The following is a 13251-nucleotide window of genomic DNA, read 5'->3' on the forward strand; positions in this document are numbered from 1 at the left end:
TGGAGAAACACAGAGAGGGTTAGTGGGAGAGATGGTGAGACACAGAGAGGGTGAGATGGAGAGACACAGAGAGGGTTAGTGGGAGAGAGGGTGAGATGGAAAGACACAGAGAGGGTTAGTGGGAGAGAGGGTGAGATGGAGAGACACAGAGAGGGTACGTGGGAGAGAGGGTGAGATGGAGAGACACAGAGAGGGTTAGTGGGAGAGAGGGAGGTTAAGAAAGAGAGGGTTAGAGAGGGTGAGAGAGAGCGAGGGGGGGAGAGGTGCAGGTAATGTAAGTAGTGTTCAGCATGCCTGAACATGCAGCATCCAGCAGGGATGGGGTGGAGCTGGCAGAACCATTATCACACTGTTGTGACTCACATCAAATGATTTACCCTCAGGGTTCTGAAAGCGATACAGTTTGTTCTATAGAATTCAATTAACTGGTTTATTCCCAAGCTGTACTCCATAGCTGATGTCTGTGATCCTGGTGTGGTTCGCATTGGAAGCAAGGTGTCACCCTCATACCTGTAGTCTTTGGCACACGGTGCCGCACTCTGGCAGAAAACTTTCAGATAAAACAATATTTTGTGTGACACACTGTGCTCGACAGTCTCCTGACGTGACATGCATGGTTTCATCTCAGCGTGTGTGACCAGACAGCAGCTAGCATTGATTGTCCCTGACAGTCTAGACTCCCTCATTGAAATGTGCATGATGAATTATCCACGTAAAAGTCCATTGGCAATTCATCAATGTGAAAACAAATGGAATGAATAGGTGTTTATTGTTTCTAATAATAAAGTGTTCTAGGCCTGCTGCATTAGTAGTACCAGCACTCACATACCCAGTGATCCCTGCCTATAGATATGACATGTCCCATGTGTCCATCTGGGTAGAAACAGACTAAAGTAGCAGTTAACAACAAAACAAAGAAGAGGAAACGCTAAAGGGAATGTGTGTCTGTGTGTGTTGTCAGTGTTCTTCCATTCTTGTCAGAGAAATGTCATGTCAGCATGATTTATGAGCTGTCATGTCAGCATGATTTATGAGCTGTCATGTTAGCATTACTTAATATTCTTTTTTATTTCACCTTTATTTAACCAGGTAGGCTAGTTGCGAACAAGTTCTCATTTACAACAGTGAGCTGGTCAAGATAAAGCAAAGCAGTGCAACACAAACAACAACACAGAGTTACACATGGAGTAAACAAACATACAGTCAATAAATAACACAATATAAAAAGTCTATATACAGTGTGTGCAAATGAGGTAAGATAAGGGAGGTAAGGCAATAAATAGGCCATAGTGGCAAAATAATTACAGTTTAGCAATTAACTTCTTACGCATACGTAGGACAGTAGCGTCCCACCAGGCCAACATCCGGTGATATTGCAGAGCGCGAAATTCAAAAATACTAAATTAAAATATTTTACATTCTTGAAAATATATGTGTTATACATCAAAATAAAGCTTAACTTCTTGTTAATACAGCCAAGGTGTCAGATTTCAAAAAGGCTTTACGGCGAAAGCAAACCATGCGATTATCTGAGGCCCTGCATACAAATGCATGACAAATCATATTTCAACCAGACAGTTGCGACACGGAAGTCAGAAATAGCGATATAATATATGCCTTACCTTTGAGTGATAGATGTGCAGAAGATGAATGTGCAAGTAGAGATAATGGGGTGCAAAGGAGAAAGAAAAAAAACAACTGAATAACAGTATGGGGATGAGGCTGTTGGATGGGCTATTTACAGATGGGATATGTACAGGTGCAGTGATCTGTGAGCTGCTCTGACAACTGGTGCTTAAAGTTAGTGAGGGAGATATGAGTCTCCAGCTTCAGTGATTTTTGCAATTCGTTCCAGTCATTGGCAGCAGAGAACTGGAAGGAAAGGCGGCCAAAGGGGAATTAGCTTTGGGGGTGACCAGTGAAATATACCTGCTGGAGCTCATGCTACGGGTGGGTGCTGCTATTGTGACCAGTGACCTGAGATAAGGTGGGGCTTTACCTAGCAAAGACTTATTGATGACCTGGAGCCAGGGGGTTTGGCGACGAATATGAAGCGAGGGCCAGCCAACGAGAGCATACAGGTCGCAGTGGTGGGTAGTATATGGGGCTTTGGTGGCAAAATGGCACTGTGATAGACTGCATCTAATTTGCTGAGTAGAGTGATGGAGGCTATTTTGTAAATGACATCGCTGATGTCAAGGATCGGCAGGATAGTCAGTTTTACGAGGGTATGTTTGGCAGCATGAGTGAAGGATGCTTTGTTGTGAAATAGGAAGCCGATTCTAGATGTAATTTTGGATTGGAGATGCTTAATGTGTGTCTGGAAGGAGAGTCCAGACACCTAAGTATTTGTAGTTGTCCACATATTCTAAGTCAGAACCGTCCAGCGTAGTGATGCTGGACGGGTGGGCAGGTGTGTGCAGCGATCGATTGAAGAGCATACATTTAGTTTTACTTGCATTTAAGAGCAGTTGTAGGCCACGGAAGGAGAGTTGTATGGCATTGAAGCTCATCTGTTGGTTAGTTAATACAGTGCCCAAAGAAGGACCAGAAGTATACAGAATGGTGTCATCTGGGTAGAGGTGGATCAGAGAATTAATAGCAGCAAGAGGGACATCATTGGTGTATACAGAGAAAATAGTCGGCCCGAGAATTGAACCATGTGGCACCCCCATAGAGACTGCCAGAGGTCCGAACAAAAGGTCCTCGAATTTGACACACTGAACTCTGTCTGAGAAGTGGTTTGTGAACCAGGCGAGGCAGTCATTTGGCAAACCAAGGCTGTTGAGTCTGCCGATAAGAATGTGGTGATTGACAGAGTCGAAAGCCTTGGCCAGGTCGATGAATACAGCTGCACAGTATTGTCTCTTATCGATGGCTGTTATGATATTATTTAGGACCTTGAGCATGGCTGAGGTGCACCCATGACCAGCTCGGAAACCAGATTGCATAGCGGAGAAGGTACGGTGGGATTCAAAATGGTCAGTGATCTGTTTGTTAACTTGGCTTTCGAAGCCCTTAGAAAGGCAGGGTAGGATAGATATAGGTCTGTACCAGTTTAGGTCCAGAGTGTCTCCCCCTTTGAAGAGGAGGATGACCGTGGCAGCTTTCCAATCTTTCAGGATCTCAGACAATACGAAAGAGAGGTTGAACAGGCTAGTAATAGGGGTTGCAACAATTTCGGTGGATAATTTTAGGAAGAAAGGGTCCAGATTGTCTAGCCCGGCTGATTTGTAGGGGTCCAGATTTTGCAGCTCTTTCAGACCATCAGCTATCTGGATTTGGGTGAAGGAGAAATGGGGGAGGCTTGGACAAGTTGCTGTGGGGGGTGCAGGGCTGTTGCGTGGCCAGCCATAGAAAATTACTTATTGAAATTCTCAATTATCGTGAATTTATCAGTGTTGACAGTGTTTCCTAGTCTCAGTGCAGTGGACAGCTGGGAGGAGGTGCTCTTATTCTCCATGGACTTTAGTGTCCCATACATTTTTTGAGTTTGTGCTGCAGGATGCAAATTTCTGTTTGAAAAAGCTAGCCTTTGCTTTCCTAACTGCCTGTGTATATTGGTTCCTAACTTCCCTGAAAAGTTGCATATCACGGGGGCTATTCGATGCTAATGCAGTATGCCACAGGATGTTTTTGTGCTGGTCAAGGGCAGTCAGTTCTGGAGGGAACCAAGGGATATATCTGTTCCTGGTTCTACATTTTTTGAATGGTGCATGCTTATTTAAGATGATGAGGAAAGCACTTTGAGGGCAATATCCTTCCAGGACACCCGGGCCAGGTTGACTAGAAAGGCCTGCTCGCTGAAGTGTTTTAGGGAGCATTTGACAGTTATGACGGGTGGTCACGGACGCATGCAATGAGGCAGTGATCGCTGAGATCCTTGTTGAAGACAGCAGAGGTGTATTTGGAGGGAGGGTTGGTTAGGATGATATCTATGAGGGTGCCCGTGTTTAAGGATTTGGGTTTGTACCTGGTAGGTTCATTGATCATTTGTGTGACATTGAGGGCATCAAGCTTAGATTGTAGGATGGCTGGGGTGTTAAGCATGTCCCAGTTTAGGTCACCGAACAGCACGAGCTCTGAAGATAGATGGGGGGCAATCAATTCACATATGGTGTCCAGGGCAAAGCTGGGGGCAGAAGGTGGTCTGTAGCAAGCGGCAACGGTGAGAGACTTGTTTCTGGAAAGGTGGCTTTTTAAAAGTGGAAGCTCAAATTGTTTGAGCACAGACCTGGATAGTAAGACAGAACTCTGCAGGCTATATCGGCAGTAGATTGCAACTCCGCCCCCTTTGGCAGTTCTATCTTGTCGGAAAATGTTATAGTTAGGTATGGAAATGTCAGTGTTTTTGGTGGCCTTCCTAAGCCAGGATTCAGACATGGCTAGGACATCCGGGTTAGCGGAGTGTGCTAAAGCAGTGAATAAAACAAACTTAGGGAGGAGGCTTCTAATGTTAACATGCATGAAACAGAAACAGAACATGCAGAAGTCAACAAATGAGAGTGCCTGGGGAATAGGAGTGGAGCTAGGCACTGCATGGCCTGGATTAACCTCCACATCTCCAGAGGAACAGAGGAGGAGTAGGATAAGGGTACGGCTAAAGGCTATAAGAACTGGTCGTCTAGTATGTTCGGAACAGATTGTAAAAGGAGCAGGTTTCTGGGCGAGGTAGAATAGATTCAAGGCATGTGATGTCATGTTAGCATGAATTATGTTATGTCATGTTAGCATGATTTATGTTATGTCATGTTAGCATGATTCATGTCTTCAGTTGTACAGTGCATTCGGAAAGTATTCAGACCTATTTACTTTTTCCACATTTTGTTATGTTACAGCCTTATTCTAAAATGGATTAAATAAAAACATTTCCACTTAAATCTACACACAATACCCCATAATGTGAAAGCAAAAACAGTTTTCTATAATATTTTTGCAAATGTATAAAACCATAAAAATGGCTTATTTACATAACCATTCAGACCCTTTGATATGAAACTCGAAATAGAGCTCAGGTGCATCCTGTTTCCATTGATCATCCTTGAGCTGTTTCTACAACTTGATTAGAGTCCACCTGTGGTAATGTCAATTGATTGGATATGATTTGAAAAGGCAAACACCAAGCCATGAGGTCAAAAAATTCTGCAGAATTGAAGGTCCCCAAGAACACAGTGGCCTCCATCATTCTTAAATGGAAGAAGCTTGGAACCACCAAGACTCGTCCTGGAGCTGACCACCCAGACAAACTGAGCAATCTGGGGAGAAGGGCCTAGGTCAGGGACAGAGGCGACCCGCCATTCAGGGCAGTGTGGGGCAGAGCCCCATCTGTTTTGAACATCATATTTCTTGCAAACAAAATGTGGTGGGGCAGTTGCCTGTTTTGCATGTTATTTTGATATTAGTACGTCACATCAGTTTGCAAACAATGTAAAAAAATATATAAAATCCTTGAGTTAATAAAGCTGCATACAAACATGGTCTCTTTTTTGCTTTCTTGAGTAAGGCAGCTCCAAAATGCAGGTGTTTCAGCCTAGCTCAGGGCTTTCTGTGGTGGTGGGTCAGCCAGTGGAAAATACGGAGGGCAGGGGTTGGTAATCCTCTCTAGGTGCGCCGTGATTGTCTCAGTGTTCTGTCACTCATGGGGAGACTACGTCACTGCCAAATCTAAGGGTAGAGCTAGAAAATTCAAGCCCCTTGGGTGCTGCCATCGGATTACATTAGAAGTGCCCATCCAAGTAGGCTCAAGGTCATTGGTCACAGATAAAATGACATCAAGTCACTTTATATCTACAGTAGTTTTGATTGGACTGATCATGTCAATATCATACATTCAAAATCTTAGCTAGCAGTCATCATCATGAATCAAATTGACAATCTACTGGCAAATCCTTTTTAATCCTTGTCAAATGTAAACTTTTAATAATGAAGAGAAATTATAGATAAATCGTATCGGTGCTCATCGGCCATTGGACATAAACATTACACAACAAGTTAGAAATCGCAAATTCGACCCCTGTCCTGCTGGCTTCACTGGATGCTGAGAAGGCGTTTGACAGGATGGAGTGGAGCTTTCTGTTTTCAATCTTAGAAAAGTTCAATATGGGCCCAAATTTTATTAAATGGATCAAATCACTATACTCCCATCCAAATGCCATGGTGACTACTAATGGGCTGAACTCTGACAGATTCCCTCTGGAACGGGGCACAAGACAGGGGTGCTCGCTGTCCCCGCTGCTCTACTTGTTGGGGGCGGAGCCTCTGGCAGAGCTGATAAGGAGAAATCCAAGTATTATGGGTGTTTCTGCAGGCGGCCGGCAGCACAAGATTTCGCTTTACGCGGATGATGTCTTGCTCTACATATCCAACCCTGAGAAATCCCTCCCTCTCATTTTAGACACAATTGCTCAGTATGGCAAGTTTTCAGGTTATAAGATCAATTTTAACAAATCCACTGTCTGCCCTCTCAATATTACACTCACCAGCTCTATGAAGACACTTTGTCCTTTCCAATGGAAAACACAGGGGTTTCAATACCTCGGGATCTTCATAACACCAGATCTGAATAGCCTTTTTAAGGATAATTATTTTCCACTCCTGGATCGAATCAAGAACGATCTCCAAACCTGGATCTCCCTCCCAATTAGCTTAGTAGGAAGAATTAATGTAATCCGTATGAACGTCCTCCCTAGACTGAAATACTTATTTCAGATGCTCCCATGCTATCTCCCAGTTTCCTTCTTCAAAACAACTAACCAAAGCATCACCAAATTTATATGGGGCAATAAAAAACCTAGGATCAAGTTTTCCACTCTATCGAAACCTGAATCTAAGGGTGGTCTTGCCCTTCCCTCCCTTCAATTGTACTACTGGTCTGCCCAAATCCGCAACATGCTAACATGGATCACAAACAGACAAGAGTCAACGTGGATTCAGATAGAAGCCCAATCCTGTGGTTCATTGCCCTTAAGCTCAATTATATTCATTAATAACTTTAGTGAAGTGGGCAACATAGCCAAAACCTTTGTGATTTACAGCACCCTACTAGCGTGGAGGGACTGTAAGAAATACCTGGGCATTTCCTCCCAAATATGTTCTCACTCGCCTATAGTAGGCAACCCAGACTTGCCAAAAGCCCTGAGGGATGCCAACTTTAATCTTTGGCATACTCTAGGAATCAGGACCTTTTCAGACCTATTTCATCAGAAAACCACTACACTGAAATCCTTTCAAGAGCTCTGCAGTGAATTCGATATGCCAAGATCCCATTTTTAAAAATATCTTCAAATTAGACATGTAATTTCCTCATTTACCTCCAAGAGGAGGTTTAGAACTCAGTTGAATGAAGTTGAAACCCTTCTTGTCACAGCACAATCCATTAAAGGCAAAATATCTTACATCTATAGACTCCTTTCTGAGAAAGGAAGCTCCTCCTTTACTCATTTGAAAATAATCTGGGAAAATGACCTTGGTCTGACTATCAGTGATGAGTTATGGGCGGAGGTTTGCGGCAGGGTATACTGCTCCTCTACCAGTGTAAAAATGAAAGAATCTAATGACAAATTTTTGTACATTTAACATTACATTTAAGTCATTTAGCAGACGCTCTTATCCAGAGCGACTTACAAATTGGTGCATTCACCTTATGACATCCAGTGGAGCAGCCACTTTACAATAGTGCATCTAAATCTTTTAAGGGGGGTGGGGAGAAGGATTACTTTATCCTATCCTAGGTATTCCTTAAAGAGGTGGGGTTTCAGGTGTCTCCGGAAGGTGGTGATTGACTCCGCTGTCCTGGCGTCGTGAGGGAGTTTGTTCCACCATTGGGGGGCCAGAGCAGCGAACAGTTTTGACTGGGCTGAGCGGGAACTGTACTTCCTCAGTGGTAGGGAGGCGAGCAGGCCAGAGGTGGATGAACGCAGTGCCCTTGTTTGGGTGTAGGGCCTGATCAGAGCCTGGAGGTACTGAGGTGCCGTTCCCCTCACAGCTCCGTAGGCAAGCACCATGGTCTTGTAGCGGATGCGAGCTTCAACTGGAAGCCAGTGGAGAGAGCGGAGGAGCGGGGTGACGTGAGAGAACTTGGGAAGGTTGAACACCAGACGGGCTGCGGCGTTCTGGATGAGTTGTAGGGGTTTAATGGCACAGGCAGGGAGCCCAGCCAACAGCGAGTTGCAGTAATCCAGGCGGGAGATGACAAGTGCCTGGATTAGGACCTGCGCCGCTTCCTGTGTGAGGCAGGGTCGTACTCTGCGGATGTTGTAGAGCATGAACCTACAGGAACGGGCCACCGCCTTGATGTTAGTTGAGAACGACAGGGTGTTGTCCAGGATCACGCCAAGGTTCTTAGCGCTCTGGGAGGAGGACACAGTGGAGTTGTCAACCGTGATGGCGAGATCATGGAACGGGCAGTCCTTCCCGGGAGAGGAAGAGCAGCTCCGTCTTGCCGAGGTTCAGCTTGAGGTGGTGATCCGTCATCCACACTGATATGTCTGCCAGACATGCAGAGATGCGATTCGCCACCTGGTCATCAGAAGGGGAAAGGAGAAGATTAATTGTGTGTCGTCTGCATAGCAATGATAGGAGAGACCATGTGAGGTTATGACAGAGCCAAGTGACTTGGTGTATAGCGAGAATAGGAGAGGGCCTAGAACAGAGCCCTGGGGGACACCAGTGGTGAGAGCACGTGGTGAGGAGACGGATTCTCGCCACGCCACCTGGTAGGAGCGACCTGTCAGGTAGGACGCAATCCAAGCGTGGGCCGCGCAGGAGATGCCCAACTCGGAGAGGGTGGAGAGGAGGATCTGATGGTTCACAGTATCGAAGGCAGCCGATAGGTCTAGAAGGATGAGAGCAGAGGAGAGAGAGTTAGCTTTAGCAGTGCGGAGCGCCTCCGTGATACAGAGAAGAGCAGTCTCAGTTGAATGACTAGTCTTGAAACCTGACTGATTTGGATCAAGAAGGTCATTCTGAGAGAGATAGCGGGAGAGCTGGCCAAGGACGGCACGTTCAAGGGTTTTGGAGAGAAAAGAAAGAAGGGATACTGGTCTGTAGTTGTTGACATCGGAGGGATCGAGTGTAGGTTTTTCAGAAGGGGTGCAACTCTCGCTCTCTTGAAGACGGAAGGGACGTAGCCAGCGGTCAGGGATGAGTTGATGAGCGAGGTGAGGTAAGGGAGAAGGTCTCCGGAAATGGTCTGGAGAAGAGAGGAGGGGATAGGGTCAAGCGGGCAGGTTGTTGGGCGGCCGGCCGTCACAAGACGCGAGATTTCATCTGGAGAGAGAGGGGAGAAAGAGGTCAGAGCACAGGGTAGGGCAGTGTGAGCAGAACCAGCGGTGTCGTTTGACTTAGCAAACGAGGATCGGATGTCGTCGACCTTCTTTTCAAAATGGTTGACGAAGTCATCTGCAGAGAGGGAGGAGGGGGGGGGGAGGGGATTCATCTGGAGGGAGGAGAAGGTGGCAAAGAGCTTCCTAGGGTTAGAGGCAGATGCTTGGAATTTAGAGTGGTAGAAAGTGGCTTTAGCAGCAGCGACAGAAGAGGAAAATGTAGAGAGGAGGGAGTGAAAGGATGCCAGGTCCGCAGGGAGGCGAGTTTTCCTCCATTTCCGCTCGGCTGCCCGGAGCCCTGTTCTGTGAGCTCGCAATGAGTCGTCGAGCCACGGAGGCGGGAGGGAGGACCGAGCCGGCCTGGAGGATAGGGGACATAGAGAGTCAAAGGATGCAGAAAGGGAGGAGAGGAGGGTTGAGGAGGCAGAATCAGGAGATAGGTTGGAGAAGGTTTGAGCAGAGGGAAGAGATGATAGGATGGAAGAGGAGAGAGTAGCGGGGAGAGAGAGCGAAGGTTGGGATGGCGCGATACCATCCGAGTAGGGGCAGTGTGGGAAGTGTTGGATGAGAGCGAGAGGGAAAAGGATACAAGGTAGTGGTCGGAGACTTGGAGGTGAGTTGCAATGAGGTTAGTGGAAGAACAGCATCTAGTAAAGATGAGGTCGAGCGTATTGCCTGCCTTGTGAGTAGGGGGAAGGTGAGAGGGAGAGGTCAAAAGAGGAGAGGAGTGGAAAGAAGGAGGCAGAGAGGAATGAGTCAAGGTAGACGTGGGGAGGTTAAAGTCGCCCAGAACTGTGAGAGGTGAGCCGTCCTCAGGAAAGGAGCTTATCAAGGCATCAAGCTCATTGATGAACTCTCCGAGGGACCTGGAGGGCGATAAATGATAAGGATGTTAAGCTTGAAAGGGCTGGTAACTGTGACAGCATGGAATTCAAAGGAGGCGATAGACAGATGGGTAAGGGGAGAAAGAGAGAATGACCACTTGGGAGAGATGAGGATCCTGGTGCCACCACCCCGCTGACCAGAAGCTCTCGGGGTGTGCGAGAACACGTGGGCAGACGAAGAGAGAGCAGTAGGAGTAGCAGTGTTATCTGTGGTGATCCATGTTTCCGTCAGTGCCAAGAAGTCGAGGGACTGGAGGGAGGCATAGGCTGAGATGAACTCTGCCTTGTTGGCCGCAGATCGGCAGTTCCAGAGGCTACCGGAGACCTGGAACTCCACGTGGGTCGTGCGCTGGGACCACCAGATTAGGGTGGCCGCGGCCACGCGGTGTGGAGCGTTTGTATGGTCTGTGCAGAGAGGAGAGAACAGGGATAGACAGACACATAGTTGACAGGCTACAGAAGAGGCTACGCTAATGCAAAGGAGATTGGAATGACAAGTGGACTACACATCTCGAATGTTCAGAAAGTTGAGCTTACGTAGCAAGAATCTTATTGACTAAAATGATTAAAAATGATACAGTACTGCTGAAGTAGGCTAGCTGGCAGTGGCTGCGTTGTTGACTTTGTAGGCTAGCTGGCAGTGGCTGCGTTGTTGATTCGGGGCTAGCTGGCTAGCTAGCAGTGTTGATTACGTTACGTTGCGTTAAAAGAACGACAATAGCTGGCTAGGTAACCTAGAAAATCGCTCTAGACTACACAATTATCTTTGATACAGAGACGGCTATGTAGCTAGCTATGTAGCTAGCTACGATCAAACAAATCAAACCGTTGTACTGTAATGAAATGAAATGAAAATGTGATACTACCTGTGGAGCGAGGCGGAATGCGACCGGGTTGTTGAGTTCTAATCGGTAGACGTTGGCTAGCTGTTGGCTAGCTAGCAGTGTCTCCTACGTTAAGGACGACAAATAGCTGGCTGCGTTGTTGATTCAGGGGCTAGCTGGCTAGCTAGATAGCAGTGTTGATTACGTTACGTTGCGTTAAAAGAACGACAATAGCTGGCTAGGTAACCTAGAAAATCGCTCTAGACTACACAATTATCTACACAATTATCTTTGATACAGAGACGGCTATGTAGCTAGCTATGTAGACGGTGGGCGTTAGCTAGCTGGCTAGCTGCTGGGCAGATACGTTAGGACGACGAAATACGATAATTACGCAATTATCTTTGATACAAAGACGGCTATGTAGCTAGCTAAGAAGAAATTGCTAAGATTAGACAAATCAAACCGTTGTACTATAATGAAATGTAATGAAATGTAATGAAAAGTTATACTACCTGCAGACCGAAGTGCGGATGCGACTGCTCGCTCCAACCCGGAAGTCGAAACACAAATTTTATTATACTCTTTGAGACTCCATAGAATGAAAACAGATATGTCTCCTAACTGCAAACAACCTATAACCTATATGCATGTATTTTGGAGCTGTAGAGAGATAACCAGATTCTGGTAATCTGTACATACTGCTGCACAGAAAATACTAGAGGTACAGTTTTATATGACCCCGTGTATCTATCTTCTTAATGCCCAGCAGGACTTTGTTCTTGATCCTGACAGAGAAAATTTGCTTATGACTATTACATACTTTGCTAAGAAATGTATTCTTCTATTGTGGGCCTCTAATACCCCTCCTACATTTAAAATGTGGATTGACCAGATTGTTGACTTTCTTCCTCTTGAAAAGCTCACTTATGACCTCCACAAGAGACAGCCCAAGTTTGATAGACTCTGGTCTCCACTATTCAACTATATTTCAAACTGGACAGAGTGAACGGGGTGACTAGGGAAATGCGCAGATACATGTTGTGTAAGGTACTATAAAACCTAAAAACGAATTATTGGCCCGACGTCTCAGCGAATGCTTGAAATAGCTGATAAGAACCTTGATAGTGCTGCTGCAAGGGTTATATGTATATATATTTGTTTGTGTGTTTTTATTTTAATTTAGTTTTTGAGTACGTGTGCGTGTATATATGTGTGTATGTATGTACGTATGTATGTATGTAGGTATATATATATATATGCACCAAGGAAAACAAATAGATTAAGAAAAATAAATGCTTTTATTTGACTTTATCATTCATTTTAATTGTAGTTTTATTTTTTCAAATGTATTATTATTTTTTGACCTTTTCTTTTTTTAAAGCCTGTCACATCTGTGAATGTGGAATGTGTTTTGTTGGTTGATTGAAAAACAAGAAAACTTTAATAAAACTTTAAATTGAAAAAAAAGATTTTGCAAATTCAACAATGAGTGGTTTGTAGGAATCCGTGGCTAACTGCAAGAATTGCAGGGTGTGGTGGGTGTAGAGTCAGGCGCAGAGAGCAATACTTCCAATGGATGCGTTTATTTCACTTGGTCTAGCCAACAATCAGGCAATGACCATAAATCAGGTATGTCTCCAAAAAACAGGAAATAACATATAACAAATTACGCAGGAGAAAAACAACTTCATCACTGACAGTAGGAATAAGCCCACACAACTTCACCACTGACAGTAGGAATAAGCCCACACAACTTCACCACTGACAGTAGGAATAAGCCCACACAACTTCACCACTGACAGTAGGAATAAGCCCACACAACTTCATCACTGACAGTAGGAATAAGCCCACACAACTTCACCACTGACAGTAGGAATAAGCCCACACAACTTCACCACTGACAGTAGGAATAAGCCCACACAACTTCATCACTGACAGTAGGAATAAGCCCACACAACTTCACCACTGACAGTAGGAATAAGCCCACACAACTTCACCACTGACAGTAGGAATAAGCCCCACACAGGAATAAGCTTCACCACTGACAGTAGGAATAAGCCCACACAACTTCACCACTGACAGTAGGAATAAGCCCACACAACTTCATCACTGACAGTAGGAATAAGCCCACACAACTTCACCACTGACAGTAGGAATAAGCCCACACAACTTCACCACTGACAGTAGGAATAAGCCCACACAACTTCATCACTGACA

The sequence above is a fragment of the Oncorhynchus nerka genome, linkage group LG5 (genome assembly GCF_034236695.1).
Source record: "Oncorhynchus nerka isolate Pitt River linkage group LG5, Oner_Uvic_2.0, whole genome shotgun sequence".
Classification (NCBI taxonomy): domain Eukaryota; kingdom Metazoa; phylum Chordata; class Actinopteri; order Salmoniformes; family Salmonidae; genus Oncorhynchus; species Oncorhynchus nerka.